This window comes from Heptranchias perlo, chromosome 9 (genome assembly GCF_035084215.1).
Source record: "Heptranchias perlo isolate sHepPer1 chromosome 9, sHepPer1.hap1, whole genome shotgun sequence".
In the NCBI taxonomy this organism is placed as follows: domain Eukaryota; kingdom Metazoa; phylum Chordata; class Chondrichthyes; order Hexanchiformes; family Hexanchidae; genus Heptranchias; species Heptranchias perlo.
The window spans coordinates 1,742,875-1,759,653 of NC_090333.1; the positions used below are offsets into that span (position 1 = coordinate 1,742,875).

Genomic DNA, 16,779 nt, shown 5'->3' on the forward strand with positions numbered 1-16,779 from the left:
GTGTAATATATCAGCTTTATTCTCAGTAATAATACATACACACACACACACACACACACACACAGAGACGCTGGGAAAGAGCTGTTTTTCCTTTTGAATATCTCCCCACAGGGAGGTGCACCGTTCCCAGAGACACTGCAATACTGGGTCGATGCGTGGAGTGGACGGAGCAAGCCCCTGTTCCATCTCCCTGTTCCAAAAATCAATTTAATATATGGTCCCCAGATAGGGGACGTATCAGATATTAAACTGATAAGAACAGATTTTTTTTTTTTTTTTTTTTTTTTTTTTTTTTTTTTTTTTTTTCTGACACTCTGGGTGCCTTATTTCCTTACAGATTCATTCCAGATTCCTTGCAGTGACATTACATCAAGCCAAAGCTCTACAAGCCAAAGCTCTACACTCTGCCCGAGGGGATTTCTCCCTGACTGCATCCCCCCGGCATACAATGGCAGGAAGGCTCCAAATGGTTGCCTTCCCCCACTTGACCACTTGATCTTAGCCAAAAGGCCGAGAAGCGATGACGCGCTCGATGCGAATTGATCTCGGCTCCTGTTTGCACTCCCTCTTTGGTCTCTGGCTGCCTGTGTTTAATGCAGTCTAGAAGCACTGCCGTTCTCTCCCACTCTGGCCACATTTTTGCCACCGTTTCTAATTGCAACAGTGGATGAGTTTAAAGATTTTTTTCCCTTTCTTGCCAGGATTGCTTGACAGATTGGTAAATTTGCCAGTAGGCCACCAATCAGATGGGAGAGGGTTGGGTCTCACCGGACCTCCGTCAGTCAGTCTCAGTCACTAACGAACTGCCGTGGAAGGAGACCTCTTTAAGGAAAACTAGTGACGTGATGTGACGTGTCTCACAGTGAGTGAGTGAGATTGCAACGGCCAATTGAGAAAGAGGTGAGGTGCTGACAATCGGCAGCTCGTGTTGAAACATTCATTCCACGGCAGGCAAGACCAATGAAAAAAAATACTGCAGAGGCTGGCTCGGCTGGCTGGCTGGCTGGCTGGCTGGAAATGGGAAATAAAAACACAAGACGTGTTAAAGGCTGGCTAAACTGTCGAAAGAAACAAGGCGTTAATGTTTCAGAAGTGCCTATTGAAAGGTGTCTCTCAAGCTGCTCCCTGACTGGGCCCTGTCCATTGTCATGTTAATCGCTGGTTAAACTGTCGGAAGAAACAAGGCGTTAATGTTTCAGAAGTGCATATTGAAAAATGTCTTTCAAACTGCTCCCTGACTGGGCCCCGTTCATTGTCATGTTAATCCCAGGGCGGGGCGGGACTGCTTTGACCAGGAGACCTGTTTTCCGGGACGCAGGTGTGACATTCCAGGGAGGCACCTACTTTGTGCTGATTCGAAACTACGACTACAACGGCAACTTGCAGTTCTATATTACAACAACAACGCGCTGCATTGAAACTAAAAGTTAGATTTTCAATCCCATAGTCCACCAATCGGATGGGAGACGGTGTGTGTCTGTGTGTGTGTGTGTGAGAGTCAGTGTCAGTCAGTCTCTCTCTCTCTCTCTCTCTCTCTCTCACTCTAACTCTAACTCTAACTCAGAGCTGCTGTGGAAGGAAACCTTTTTAAAAAGAACTTGCATATTGAAAAAAAGATGTGTCTCAAGCTGCCGGGCCCTGTCCATTGTCACGTTAATGGCAGGGCGGGCAGGACTGCTTTGACCAGGAGACCTGTTTTCTGGGACGCAGGTGTGAGATTCCAGGGGACCTGCTTTGTGCTGATTTCCCTGCGTGCGTGCGTCCGTCCCTCCCTGCCTCCCTCCCCCCAGGCCTTCCTTCTGAACACCTTTGTCGTTTAATCGAGGGTCAAAAGCCTGCCTGTGAAAGGGAAGGATCAGCCGGTCGGCCCCCTGCTGGTCGCTGCTGCCAGCGCAGCGCAGCGCAGCAGGCGTGCGTGTCCTCAGCCTCTTGTACAAGTTCCCAGGGAGTTGAGGCAGTTCCCTCCGGTGGTCTAGTGGTCTAAGACGCAACCTTTTAAACTCGTTGAGACCCGGGTTCGAATCCCGGTCGGGGGGATGACTTTCTGGTGCAGATTAATTGGCACCACTCAAAGAAAGTCTCCCCTCCTGAGCGCTAATGCTCCACCCTCACCACCGCCACCTTTTCCTCTCCTTGACAAACAGACAGACAGTCCAGTTCGGGAGCGCAGCTTGCATTTGAAAGCAGACCCTGCTTGTTCAAAGTCAACGGCACCAAGTTATTTTGCACTTTGAATTATATCGCTACGTGCGAGCGGCATTCAGCCGAGGAGAAGAAAGAAATACCACTGAGCTGAGAAAGTAAGTGTAATATATCAGCTTTATTCTCAGTAATAATACATACACACACACACACACACACACACACACACACAGAGACGCTGGGAAAGAGCTGTTTTTCCTTTTGAATATCTCCCCACAGGGAGGTGCACCGTTCCCAGAGACACTGCAATACTGGGTCGATGCGTGGAGTGGACGGAGCAAGCCCCTGTTCCATCTCCCTGTTCCAAAAATCAATTTAATATATGGTCCCCAGATAGGGGACGTATCAGATATTAAACTGATAAGAACAGATTTTTTTTTTTTTTTTTTTTTTTTTTTTTTTTTTTTTTTTTTTTTTCTGACACTCTGGGTGCCTTATTTCCTTACAGATTCATTCCAGATTCCTTGCAGTGACATTACATCAAGCCAAAGCTCTACAAGCCAAAGCTCTACACTCTGCCCGAGGGGATTTCTCCCTGACTGCATCCCCCCGGCATACAATGGCAGGAAGGCTCCAAATGGTTGCCTTCCCCCACTTGACCACTTGATCTTAGCCAAAAGGCCGAGAAGCGATGACGCGCTCGATGCGAATTGATCTCGGCTCCTGTTTGCACTCCCTCTTTGGTCTCTGGCTGCCTGTGTTTAATGCAGTCTAGAAGCACTGCCGTTCTCTCCCACTCTGGCCACATTTTTGCCACCGTTTCTAATTGCAACAGTGGATGAGTTTAAAGATTTTTTTCCCTTTCTTGCCAGGATTGCTTGACAGATTGGTAAATTTGCCAGTAGGCCACCAATCAGATGGGAGAGGGTTGGGTCTCACCGGACCTCCGTCAGTCAGTCTCAGTCACTAACGAACTGCCGTGGAAGGAGACCTCTTTAAGGAAAACTAGTGACGTGATGTGACGTGTCTCACAGTGAGTGAGTGAGATTGCAACGGCCAATTGAGAAAGAGGTGAGGTGCTGACAATCGGCAGCTCGTGTTGAAACATTCATTCCACGGCAGGCAAGACCAATGAAAAAAAATACTGCAGAGGCTGGCTCGGCTGGCTGGCTGGCTGGCTGGCTGGAAATGGGAAATAAAAACACAAGACGTGTTAAAGGCTGGCTAAACTGTCGAAAGAAACAAGGCGTTAATGTTTCAGAAGTGCCTATTGAAAGGTGTCTCTCAAGCTGCTCCCTGACTGGGCCCTGTCCATTGTCATGTTAATCGCTGGTTAAACTGTCGGAAGAAACAAGGCGTTAATGTTTCAGAAGTGCATATTGAAAAATGTCTTTCAAACTGCTCCCTGACTGGGCCCCGTTCATTGTCATGTTAATCCCAGGGCGGGGCGGGACTGCTTTGACCAGGAGACCTGTTTTCCGGGACGCAGGTGTGACATTCCAGGGAGGCACCTACTTTGTGCTGATTCGAAACTACGACTACAACGGCAACTTGCAGTTCTATATTACAACAACAACGCGCTGCATTGAAACTAAAAGTTAGATTTTCAATCCCATAGTCCACCAATCGGATGGGAGACGGTGTGTGTCTGTGTGTGTGTGTGTGAGAGTCAGTGTCAGTCAGTCTCTCTCTCTCTCTCTCTCTCTCTCTCACTCTAACTCTAACTCTAACTCAGAGCTGCTGTGGAAGGAAACCTTTTTAAAAAGAACTTGCATATTGAAAAAAAGATGTGTCTCAAGCTGCCGGGCCCTGTCCATTGTCACGTTAATGGCAGGGCGGGCAGGACTGCTTTGACCAGGAGACCTGTTTTCTGGGACGCAGGTGTGAGATTCCAGGGGACCTGCTTTGTGCTGATTTCCCTGCGTGCGTGCGTCCGTCCCTCCCTGCCTCCCTCCCCCCAGGCCTTCCTTCTGAACACCTTTGTCGTTTAATCGAGGGTCAAAAGCCTGCCTGTGAAAGGGAAGGATCAGCCGGTCGGCCCCCTGCTGGTCGCTGCTGCCAGCGCAGCGCAGCGCAGCAGGCGTGCGTGTCCTCAGCCTCTTGTACAAGTTCCCAGGGAGTTGAGGCAGTTCCCTCCGGTGGTCTAGTGGTCTAAGACGCAACCTTTTAAACTCGTTGAGACCCGGGTTCGAATCCCGGTCGGGGGGATGACTTTCTGGTGCAGATTAATTGGCACCACTCAAAGAAAGTCTCCCCTCCTGAGCGCTAATGCTCCACCCTCACCACCGCCACCTTTTCCTCTCCTTGACAAACAGACAGACAGTCCAGTTCGGGAGCGCAGCTTGCATTTGAAAGCAGACCCTGCTTGTTCAAAGTCAACGGCACCAAGTTATTTTGCACTTTGAATTATATCGCTACGTGCGAGCGGCATTCAGCCGAGGAGAAGAAAGAAATACCACTGAGCTGAGAAAGTAAGTGTAATATATCAGCTTTATTCTCAGTAATAATACATACACACACACACACACACACACACACACACACAGAGACGCTGGGAAAGAGCTGTTTTTCCTTTTGAATATCTCCCCACAGGGAGGTGCACCGTTCCCAGAGACACTGCAATACTGGGTCGATGCGTGGAGTGGACGGAGCAAGCCCCTGTTCCATCTCCCTGTTCCAAAAATCAATTTAATATATGGTCCCCAGATAGGGGACGTATCAGATATTAAACTGATAAGAACAGATTTTTTTTTTTTTTTTTTTTTTTTTTCTGACACTCTGGGTGCCTTATTTCCTTACAGATTCATTCCAGATTCCTTGCAGTGACATTACATCAAGCCAAAGCTCTACAAGCCAAAGCTCTACACTCTGCCCGAGGGGATTTCTCCCTGACTGCATCCCCCCGGCATACAATGGCAGGAAGGCTCCAAATGGTTGCCTTCCCCCACTTGACCACTTGATCTTAGCCAAAAGGCCGAGAAGCGATGACGCGCTCGATGCGAATTGATCTCGGCTCCTGTTTGCACTCCCTCTTTGGTCTCTGGCTGCCTGTGTTTAATGCAGTCTAGAAGCACTGCCGTTCTCTCCCACTCTGGCCACATTTTTGCCACCGTTTCTAATTGCAACAGTGGATGAGTTTAAAGATTTTTTTCCCTTTCTTGCCAGGATTGCTTGACAGATTGGTAAATTTGCCAGTAGGCCACCAATCAGATGGGAGAGGGTTGGGTCTCACCGGACCTCCGTCAGTCAGTCTCAGTCACTAACGAACTGCCGTGGAAGGAGACCTCTTTAAGGAAAACTAGTGACGTGATGTGACGTGTCTCACAGTGAGTGAGTGAGATTGCAACGGCCAATTGAGAAAGAGGTGAGGTGCTGACAATCGGCAGCTCGTGTTGAAACATTCATTCCACGGCAGGCAAGACCAATGAAAAAAAATACTGCAGAGGCTGGCTCGGCTGGCTGGCTGGCTGGCTGGCTGGAAATGGGAAATAAAAACACAAGACGTGTTAAAGGCTGGCTAAACTGTCGAAAGAAACAAGGCGTTAATGTTTCAGAAGTGCCTATTGAAAGGTGTCTCTCAAGCTGCTCCCTGACTGGGCCCTGTCCATTGTCATGTTAATCGCTGGTTAAACTGTCGGAAGAAACAAGGCGTTAATGTTTCAGAAGTGCATATTGAAAAATGTCTTTCAAACTGCTCCCTGACTGGGCCCCGTTCATTGTCATGTTAATCCCAGGGCGGGGCGGGACTGCTTTGACCAGGAGACCTGTTTTCCGGGACGCAGGTGTGACATTCCAGGGAGGCACCTACTTTGTGCTGATTCGAAACTACGACTACAACGGCAACTTGCAGTTCTATATTACAACAACAACGCGCTGCATTGAAACTAAAAGTTAGATTTTCAATCCCATAGTCCACCAATCGGATGGGAGACGGTGTGTGTCTGTGTGTGTGTGTGTGAGAGTCAGTGTCAGTCAGTCTCTCTCTCTCTCTCTCTCTCTCTCTCACTCTAACTCTAACTCTAACTCAGAGCTGCTGTGGAAGGAAACCTTTTTAAAAAGAACTTGCATATTGAAAAAAAGATGTGTCTCAAGCTGCCGGGCCCTGTCCATTGTCACGTTAATGGCAGGGCGGGCAGGACTGCTTTGACCAGGAGACCTGTTTTCTGGGACGCAGGTGTGAGATTCCAGGGGACCTGCTTTGTGCTGATTTCCCTGCGTGCGTGCGTCCGTCCCTCCCTGCCTCCCTCCCCCCAGGCCTTCCTTCTGAACACCTTTGTCGTTTAATCGAGGGTCAAAAGCCTGCCTGTGAAAGGGAAGGATCAGCCGGTCGGCCCCCTGCTGGTCGCTGCTGCCAGCGCAGCGCAGCGCAGCAGGCGTGCGTGTCCTCAGCCTCTTGTACAAGTTCCCAGGGAGTTGAGGCAGTTCCCTCCGGTGGTCTAGTGGTCTAAGACGCAACCTTTTAAACTCGTTGAGACCCGGGTTCGAATCCCGGTCGGGGGGATGACTTTCTGGTGCAGATTAATTGGCACCACTCAAAGAAAGTCTCCCCTCCTGAGCGCTAATGCTCCACCCTCACCACCGCCACCTTTTCCTCTCCTTGACAAACAGACAGACAGTCCAGTTCGGGAGCGCAGCTTGCATTTGAAAGCAGACCCTGCTTGTTCAAAGTCAACGGCACCAAGTTATTTTGCACTTTGAATTATATCGCTACGTGCGAGCGGCATTCAGCCGAGGAGAAGAAAGAAATACCACTGAGCTGAGAAAGTAAGTGTAATATATCAGCTTTATTCTCAGTAATAATACATACACACACACACACACACACACACACACACACAGAGACGCTGGGAAAGAGCTGTTTTTCCTTTTGAATATCTCCCCACAGGGAGGTGCACCGTTCCCAGAGACACTGCAATACTGGGTCGATGCGTGGAGTGGACGGAGCAAGCCCCTGTTCCATCTCCCTGTTCCAAAAATCAATTTAATATATGGTCCCCAGATAGGGGACGTATCAGATATTAAACTGATAAGAACAGATTTTTTTTTTTTTTTTTTTTTTTTTTTTTTTTTTTTTTTTTTTTTTTCTGACACTCTGGGTGCCTTATTTCCTTACAGATTCATTCCAGATTCCTTGCAGTGACATTACATCAAGCCAAAGCTCTACAAGCCAAAGCTCTACACTCTGCCCGAGGGGATTTCTCCCTGACTGCATCCCCCCGGCATACAATGGCAGGAAGGCTCCAAATGGTTGCCTTCCCCCACTTGACCACTTGATCTTAGCCAAAAGGCCGAGAAGCGATGACGCGCTCGATGCGAATTGATCTCGGCTCCTGTTTGCACTCCCTCTTTGGTCTCTGGCTGCCTGTGTTTAATGCAGTCTAGAAGCACTGCCGTTCTCTCCCACTCTGGCCACATTTTTGCCACCGTTTCTAATTGCAACAGTGGATGAGTTTAAAGATTTTTTTCCCTTTCTTGCCAGGATTGCTTGACAGATTGGTAAATTTGCCAGTAGGCCACCAATCAGATGGGAGAGGGTTGGGTCTCACCGGACCTCCGTCAGTCAGTCTCAGTCACTAACGAACTGCCGTGGAAGGAGACCTCTTTAAGGAAAACTAGTGACGTGATGTGACGTGTCTCACAGTGAGTGAGTGAGATTGCAACGGCCAATTGAGAAAGAGGTGAGGTGCTGACAATCGGCAGCTCGTGTTGAAACATTCATTCCACGGCAGGCAAGACCAATGAAAAAAAATACTGCAGAGGCTGGCTCGGCTGGCTGGCTGGCTGGCTGGCTGGAAATGGGAAATAAAAACACAAGACGTGTTAAAGGCTGGCTAAACTGTCGAAAGAAACAAGGCGTTAATGTTTCAGAAGTGCCTATTGAAAGGTGTCTCTCAAGCTGCTCCCTGACTGGGCCCTGTCCATTGTCATGTTAATCGCTGGTTAAACTGTCGGAAGAAACAAGGCGTTAATGTTTCAGAAGTGCATATTGAAAAATGTCTTTCAAACTGCTCCCTGACTGGGCCCCGTTCATTGTCATGTTAATCCCAGGGCGGGGCGGGACTGCTTTGACCAGGAGACCTGTTTTCCGGGACGCAGGTGTGACATTCCAGGGAGGCACCTACTTTGTGCTGATTCGAAACTACGACTACAACGGCAACTTGCAGTTCTATATTACAACAACAACGCGCTGCATTGAAACTAAAAGTTAGATTTTCAATCCCATAGTCCACCAATCGGATGGGAGACGGTGTGTGTCTGTGTGTGTGTGTGTGAGAGTCAGTGTCAGTCAGTCTCTCTCTCTCTCTCTCTCTCTCTCTCACTCTAACTCTAACTCTAACTCAGAGCTGCTGTGGAAGGAAACCTTTTTAAAAAGAACTTGCATATTGAAAAAAAGATGTGTCTCAAGCTGCCGGGCCCTGTCCATTGTCACGTTAATGGCAGGGCGGGCAGGACTGCTTTGACCAGGAGACCTGTTTTCTGGGACGCAGGTGTGAGATTCCAGGGGACCTGCTTTGTGCTGATTTCCCTGCGTGCGTGCGTCCGTCCCTCCCTGCCTCCCTCCCCCCAGGCCTTCCTTCTGAACACCTTTGTCGTTTAATCGAGGGTCAAAAGCCTGCCTGTGAAAGGGAAGGATCAGCCGGTCGGCCCCCTGCTGGTCGCTGCTGCCAGCGCAGCGCAGCGCAGCAGGCGTGCGTGTCCTCAGCCTCTTGTACAAGTTCCCAGGGAGTTGAGGCAGTTCCCTCCGGTGGTCTAGTGGTCTAAGACGCAACCTTTTAAACTCGTTGAGACCCGGGTTCGAATCCCGGTCGGGGGGATGACTTTCTGGTGCAGATTAATTGGCACCACTCAAAGAAAGTCTCCCCTCCTGAGCGCTAATGCTCCACCCTCACCACCGCCACCTTTTCCTCTCCTTGACAAACAGACAGACAGTCCAGTTCGGGAGCGCAGCTTGCATTTGAAAGCAGACCCTGCTTGTTCAAAGTCAACGGCACCAAGTTATTTTGCACTTTGAATTATATCGCTACGTGCGAGCGGCATTCAGCCGAGGAGAAGAAAGAAATACCACTGAGCTGAGAAAGTAAGTGTAATATATCAGCTTTATTCTCAGTAATAATACATACACACACACACACACACACACACACACACACAGAGACGCTGGGAAAGAGCTGTTTTTCCTTTTGAATATCTCCCCACAGGGAGGTGCACCGTTCCCAGAGACACTGCAATACTGGGTCGATGCGTGGAGTGGACGGAGCAAGCCCCTGTTCCATCTCCCTGTTCCAAAAATCAATTTAATATATGGTCCCCAGATAGGGGACGTATCAGATATTAAACTGATAAGAACAGATTTTTTTTTTTTTTTTTTTTTTTTTTCTGACACTCTGGGTGCCTTATTTCCTTACAGATTCATTCCAGATTCCTTGCAGTGACATTACATCAAGCCAAAGCTCTACAAGCCAAAGCTCTACACTCTGCCCGAGGGGATTTCTCCCTGACTGCATCCCCCCGGCATACAATGGCAGGAAGGCTCCAAATGGTTGCCTTCCCCCACTTGACCACTTGATCTTAGCCAAAAGGCCGAGAAGCGATGACGCGCTCGATGCGAATTGATCTCGGCTCCTGTTTGCACTCCCTCTTTGGTCTCTGGCTGCCTGTGTTTAATGCAGTCTAGAAGCACTGCCGTTCTCTCCCACTCTGGCCACATTTTTGCCACCGTTTCTAATTGCAACAGTGGATGAGTTTAAAGATTTTTTTCCCTTTCTTGCCAGGATTGCTTGACAGATTGGTAAATTTGCCAGTAGGCCACCAATCAGATGGGAGAGGGTTGGGTCTCACCGGACCTCCGTCAGTCAGTCTCAGTCACTAACGAACTGCCGTGGAAGGAGACCTCTTTAAGGAAAACTAGTGACGTGATGTGACGTGTCTCACAGTGAGTGAGTGAGATTGCAACGGCCAATTGAGAAAGAGGTGAGGTGCTGACAATCGGCAGCTCGTGTTGAAACATTCATTCCACGGCAGGCAAGACCAATGAAAAAAAATACTGCAGAGGCTGGCTCGGCTGGCTGGCTGGCTGGCTGGCTGGAAATGGGAAATAAAAACACAAGACGTGTTAAAGGCTGGCTAAACTGTCGAAAGAAACAAGGCGTTAATGTTTCAGAAGTGCCTATTGAAAGGTGTCTCTCAAGCTGCTCCCTGACTGGGCCCTGTCCATTGTCATGTTAATCGCTGGTTAAACTGTCGGAAGAAACAAGGCGTTAATGTTTCAGAAGTGCATATTGAAAAATGTCTTTCAAACTGCTCCCTGACTGGGCCCCGTTCATTGTCATGTTAATCCCAGGGCGGGGCGGGACTGCTTTGACCAGGAGACCTGTTTTCCGGGACGCAGGTGTGACATTCCAGGGAGGCACCTACTTTGTGCTGATTCGAAACTACGACTACAACGGCAACTTGCAGTTCTATATTACAACAACAACGCGCTGCATTGAAACTAAAAGTTAGATTTTCAATCCCATAGTCCACCAATCGGATGGGAGACGGTGTGTGTCTGTGTGTGTGTGTGTGAGAGTCAGTGTCAGTCAGTCTCTCTCTCTCTCTCTCTCTCTCTCTCACTCTAACTCTAACTCTAACTCAGAGCTGCTGTGGAAGGAAACCTTTTTAAAAAGAACTTGCATATTGAAAAAAAGATGTGTCTCAAGCTGCCGGGCCCTGTCCATTGTCACGTTAATGGCAGGGCGGGCAGGACTGCTTTGACCAGGAGACCTGTTTTCTGGGACGCAGGTGTGAGATTCCAGGGGACCTGCTTTGTGCTGATTTCCCTGCGTGCGTGCGTCCGTCCCTCCCTGCCTCCCTCCCCCCAGGCCTTCCTTCTGAACACCTTTGTCGTTTAATCGAGGGTCAAAAGCCTGCCTGTGAAAGGGAAGGATCAGCCGGTCGGCCCCCTGCTGGTCGCTGCTGCCAGCGCAGCGCAGCGCAGCAGGCGTGCGTGTCCTCAGCCTCTTGTACAAGTTCCCAGGGAGTTGAGGCAGTTCCCTCCGGTGGTCTAGTGGTCTAAGACGCAACCTTTTAAACTCGTTGAGACCCGGGTTCGAATCCCGGTCGGGGGGATGACTTTCTGGTGCAGATTAATTGGCACCACTCAAAGAAAGTCTCCCCTCCTGAGCGCTAATGCTCCACCCTCACCACCGCCACCTTTTCCTCTCCTTGACAAACAGACAGACAGTCCAGTTCGGGAGCGCAGCTTGCATTTGAAAGCAGACCCTGCTTGTTCAAAGTCAACGGCACCAAGTTATTTTGCACTTTGAATTATATCGCTACGTGCGAGCGGCATTCAGCCGAGGAGAAGAAAGAAATACCACTGAGCTGAGAAAGTAAGTGTAATATATCAGCTTTATTCTCAGTAATAATACATACACACACACACACACACACACACACACACACAGAGACGCTGGGAAAGAGCTGTTTTTCCTTTTGAATATCTCCCCACAGGGAGGTGCACCGTTCCCAGAGACACTGCAATACTGGGTCGATGCGTGGAGTGGACGGAGCAAGCCCCTGTTCCATCTCCCTGTTCCAAAAATCAATTTAATATATGGTCCCCAGATAGGGGACGTATCAGATATTAAACTGATAAGAACAGATTTTTTTTTTTTTTTTTTTTTTTTTTTTTTTTTTTTTTTTTTTTTTTTTCTGACACTCTGGGTGCCTTATTTCCTTACAGATTCATTCCAGATTCCTTGCAGTGACATTACATCAAGCCAAAGCTCTACAAGCCAAAGCTCTACACTCTGCCCGAGGGGATTTCTCCCTGACTGCATCCCCCCGGCATACAATGGCAGGAAGGCTCCAAATGGTTGCCTTCCCCCACTTGACCACTTGATCTTAGCCAAAAGGCCGAGAAGCGATGACGCGCTCGATGCGAATTGATCTCGGCTCCTGTTTGCACTCCCTCTTTGGTCTCTGGCTGCCTGTGTTTAATGCAGTCTAGAAGCACTGCCGTTCTCTCCCACTCTGGCCACATTTTTGCCACCGTTTCTAATTGCAACAGTGGATGAGTTTAAAGATTTTTTTCCCTTTCTTGCCAGGATTGCTTGACAGATTGGTAAATTTGCCAGTAGGCCACCAATCAGATGGGAGAGGGTTGGGTCTCACCGGACCTCCGTCAGTCAGTCTCAGTCACTAACGAACTGCCGTGGAAGGAGACCTCTTTAAGGAAAACTAGTGACGTGATGTGACGTGTCTCACAGTGAGTGAGTGAGATTGCAACGGCCAATTGAGAAAGAGGTGAGGTGCTGACAATCGGCAGCTCGTGTTGAAACATTCATTCCACGGCAGGCAAGACCAATGAAAAAAAATACTGCAGAGGCTGGCTCGGCTGGCTGGCTGGCTGGCTGGCTGGAAATGGGAAATAAAAACACAAGACGTGTTAAAGGCTGGCTAAACTGTCGAAAGAAACAAGGCGTTAATGTTTCAGAAGTGCCTATTGAAAGGTGTCTCTCAAGCTGCTCCCTGACTGGGCCCTGTCCATTGTCATGTTAATCGCTGGTTAAACTGTCGGAAGAAACAAGGCGTTAATGTTTCAGAAGTGCATATTGAAAAATGTCTTTCAAACTGCTCCCTGACTGGGCCCCGTTCATTGTCATGTTAATCCCAGGGCGGGGCGGGACTGCTTTGACCAGGAGACCTGTTTTCCGGGACGCAGGTGTGACATTCCAGGGAGGCACCTACTTTGTGCTGATTCGAAACTACGACTACAACGGCAACTTGCAGTTCTATATTACAACAACAACGCGCTGCATTGAAACTAAAAGTTAGATTTTCAATCCCATAGTCCACCAATCGGATGGGAGACGGTGTGTGTCTGTGTGTGTGTGTGTGAGAGTCAGTGTCAGTCAGTCTCTCTCTCTCTCTCTCTCTCTCTCTCACTCTAACTCTAACTCTAACTCAGAGCTGCTGTGGAAGGAAACCTTTTTAAAAAGAACTTGCATATTGAAAAAAAGATGTGTCTCAAGCTGCCGGGCCCTGTCCATTGTCACGTTAATGGCAGGGCGGGCAGGACTGCTTTGACCAGGAGACCTGTTTTCTGGGACGCAGGTGTGAGATTCCAGGGGACCTGCTTTGTGCTGATTTCCCTGCGTGCGTGCGTCCGTCCCTCCCTGCCTCCCTCCCCCCAGGCCTTCCTTCTGAACACCTTTGTCGTTTAATCGAGGGTCAAAAGCCTGCCTGTGAAAGGGAAGGATCAGCCGGTCGGCCCCCTGCTGGTCGCTGCTGCCAGCGCAGCGCAGCGCAGCAGGCGTGCGTGTCCTCAGCCTCTTGTACAAGTTCCCAGGGAGTTGAGGCAGTTCCCTCCGGTGGTCTAGTGGTCTAAGACGCAACCTTTTAAACTCGTTGAGACCCGGGTTCGAATCCCGGTCGGGGGGATGACTTTCTGGTGCAGATTAATTGGCACCACTCAAAGAAAGTCTCCCCTCCTGAGCGCTAATGCTCCACCCTCACCACCGCCACCTTTTCCTCTCCTTGACAAACAGACAGACAGTCCAGTTCGGGAGCGCAGCTTGCATTTGAAAGCAGACCCTGCTTGTTCAAAGTCAACGGCACCAAGTTATTTTGCACTTTGAATTATATCGCTACGTGCGAGCGGCATTCAGCCGAGGAGAAGAAAGAAATACCACTGAGCTGAGAAAGTAAGTGTAATATATCAGCTTTATTCTCAGTAATAATACATACACACACACACACACACACACACACACACACAGAGACGCTGGGAAAGAGCTGTTTTTCCTTTTGAATATCTCCCCACAGGGAGGTGCACCGTTCCCAGAGACACTGCAATACTGGGTCGATGCGTGGAGTGGACGGAGCAAGCCCCTGTTCCATCTCCCTGTTCCAAAAATCAATTTAATATATGGTCCCCAGATAGGGGACGTATCAGATATTAAACTGATAAGAACAGATACTACACTTGATCTTAGCCAAAAGGCCGAGAAGCGATGACGCGCTCGATGCGAATTGATCTCGGCTCCTGTTTGCACTCCCTCTTTGGTCTCTGGCTGCCTGTGTTTAATGCAGTCTAGAAGCACTGCCGTTCTCTCCCACTCTGGCCACATTTTTGCCACCGTTTCTAATTGCAACAGTGGATGAGTTTAAAGATTTTTTTCCCTTTCTTGCCAGGATTGCTTGACAGATTGGTAAATTTGCCAGTAGGCCACCAATCAGATGGGAGAGGGTTGGGTCTCACCGGACCTCCGTCAGTCAGTCTCAGTCACTAACGAACTGCCGTGGAAGGAGACCTCTTTAAGGAAAACTAGTGACGTGATGTGACGTGTCTCACAGTGAGTGAGTGAGATTGCAACGGCCAATTGAGAAAGAGGTGAGGTGCTGACAATCGGCAGCTCGTGTTGAAACATTCATTCCACGGCAGGCAAGACCAATGAAAAAAAATACTGCAGAGGCTGGCTCGGCTGGCTGGCTGGCTGGCTGGCTGGAAATGGGAAATAAAAACACAAGACGTGTTAAAGGCTGGCTAAACTGTCGAAAGAAACAAGGCGTTAATGTTTCAGAAGTGCCTATTGAAAGGTGTCTCTCAAGCTGCTCCCTGACTGGGCCCTGTCCATTGTCATGTTAATCGCTGGTTAAACTGTCGGAAGAAACAAGGCGTTAATGTTTCAGAAGTGCATATTGAAAAATGTCTTTCAAACTGCTCCCTGACTGGGCCCCGTTCATTGTCATGTTAATCCCAGGGCGGGGCGGGACTGCTTTGACCAGGAGACCTGTTTTCCGGGACGCAGGTGTGACATTCCAGGGAGGCACCTACTTTGTGCTGATTCGAAACTACGACTACAACGGCAACTTGCAGTTCTATATTACAACAACAACGCGCTGCATTGAAACTAAAAGTTAGATTTTCAATCCCATAGTCCACCAATCGGATGGGAGACGGTGTGTGTCTGTGTGTGTGTGTGTGAGAGTCAGTGTCAGTCAGTCTCTCTCTCTCTCTCTCTCTCTCTCTCACTCTAACTCTAACTCTAACTCAGAGCTGCTGTGGAAGGAAACCTTTTTAAAAAGAACTTGCATATTGAAAAAAAGATGTGTCTCAAGCTGCCGGGCCCTGTCCATTGTCACGTTAATGGCAGGGCGGGCAGGACTGCTTTGACCAGGAGACCTGTTTTCTGGGACGCAGGTGTGAGATTCCAGGGGACCTGCTTTGTGCTGATTTCCCTGCGTGCGTGCGTCCGTCCCTCCCTGCCTCCCTCCCCCCAGGCCTTCCTTCTGAACACCTTTGTCGTTTAATCGAGGGTCAAAAGCCTGCCTGTGAAAGGGAAGGATCAGCCGGTCGGCCCCCTGCTGGTCGCTGCTGCCAGCGCAGCGCAGCGCAGCAGGCGTGCGTGTCCTCAGCCTCTTGTACAAGTTCCCAGGGAGTTGAGGCAGTTCCCTCCGGTGGTCTAGTGGTCTAAGACGCAACCTTTTAAACTCGTTGAGACCCGGGTTCGAATCCCGGTCGGGGGGATGACTTTCTGGTGCAGATTAATTGGCACCACTCAAAGAAAGTCTCCCCTCCTGAGCGCTAATGCTCCACCCTCACCACCGCCACCTTTTCCTCTCCTTGACAAACAGACAGACAGTCCAGTTCGGGAGCGCAGCTTGCATTTGAAAGCAGACCCTGCTTGTTCAAAGTCAACGGCACCAAGTTATTTTGCACTTTGAATTATATCGCTACGTGCGAGCGGCATTCAGCCGAGGAGAAGAAAGAAATACCACTGAGCTGAGAAAGTAAGTGTAATATATCAGCTTTATTCTCAGTAATAATACATACACACACACACACACACACACACACACACACAGAGACGCTGGGAAAGAGCTGTTTTTCCTTTTGAATATCTCCCCACAGGGAGGTGCACCGTTCCCAGAGACACTGCAATACTGGGTCGATGCGTGGAGTGGACGGAGCAAGCCCCTGTTCCATCTCCCTGTTCCAAAAATCAATTTAATATATGGTCCCCAGATAGGGGACGTATCAGATATTAAACTGATAAGAACAGATTTTTTTTTTTTTTTTTTTTTTTTTTTTTTTTTTTTCTGACACTCTGGGTGCCTTATTTCCTTACAGATTCATTCCAGATTCCTTGCAGTGACATTACATCAAGCCAAAGCTCTACAAGCCAAAGCTCTACACTCTGCCCGAGGGGATTTCTCCCTGACTGCATCCCCCCGGCATACAATGGCAGGAAGGCTCCAAATGGTTGCCTTCCCCCACTTGACCACTTGATCTTAGCCAAAAGGCCGAGAAGCGATGACGCGCTCGATGCGAATTGATCTCGGCTCCTGTTTGCACTCCCTCTTTGGTCTCTGGCTGCCTGTGTTTAATGCAGTCTAGAAGCACTGCCGTTCTCTCCCACTCTGGCCACATTTTTGCCACCGTTTCTAATTGCAACAGTGGATGAGTTTAAAGATTTTTTTCCCTTTCTTGCCAGGATTGCTTGACAGATTGGTAAATTTGCCAGTAGGCCACCAATCAGATGGGAGAGGGTTGGGTCTCACCGGACCTCCGTCAGTCAGTCTCAGTCACTAACGAACTGCCGTGGAAGGAGACCTCTTTAAGGAAAACTAGTGACGTGATGTGACGTGTCT

The 16,779-nt window shown here is 49.1% G+C and overlaps 1 non-coding gene and 7 pseudogenes across 1 annotated transcript; all 8 read right to left on the reverse strand.

Moving 5' to 3' along the window:
* Positions 1-110: 110 nt before the first annotated feature.
* LOC137325999 (U2 spliceosomal RNA) lies at positions 111-281 on the reverse strand (annotated as a pseudogene).
* A 2,139-nt stretch (positions 282-2,420) lies between these two features.
* Positions 2,421-2,591, reverse strand: LOC137326001 (U2 spliceosomal RNA; annotated as a pseudogene).
* Positions 2,592-4,733: 2,142 nt separating this feature from the next.
* On the reverse strand, positions 4,734-4,945 carry LOC137325892 (U2 spliceosomal RNA; annotated as a pseudogene).
* A 2,081-nt stretch (positions 4,946-7,026) lies between these two features.
* Positions 7,027-7,197, reverse strand: LOC137326002 (U2 spliceosomal RNA; annotated as a pseudogene).
* A 2,143-nt stretch (positions 7,198-9,340) lies between these two features.
* LOC137325893 (U2 spliceosomal RNA) lies at positions 9,341-9,552 on the reverse strand (annotated as a pseudogene).
* Positions 9,553-11,633: 2,081 nt separating this feature from the next.
* Positions 11,634-11,804, reverse strand: LOC137326003 (U2 spliceosomal RNA; annotated as a pseudogene).
* Positions 11,805-13,949: 2,145 nt separating this feature from the next.
* LOC137325716 (U2 spliceosomal RNA) lies at positions 13,950-14,140 on the reverse strand. Its single transcript, XR_010963959.1, has one exon. It is a non-coding gene; the product is annotated as a U2 spliceosomal RNA (small nuclear RNA).
* A 1,898-nt stretch (positions 14,141-16,038) lies between these two features.
* Positions 16,039-16,209, reverse strand: LOC137325977 (U2 spliceosomal RNA; annotated as a pseudogene).
* Between the last annotated feature and the right edge of the window lie 570 nt (positions 16,210-16,779).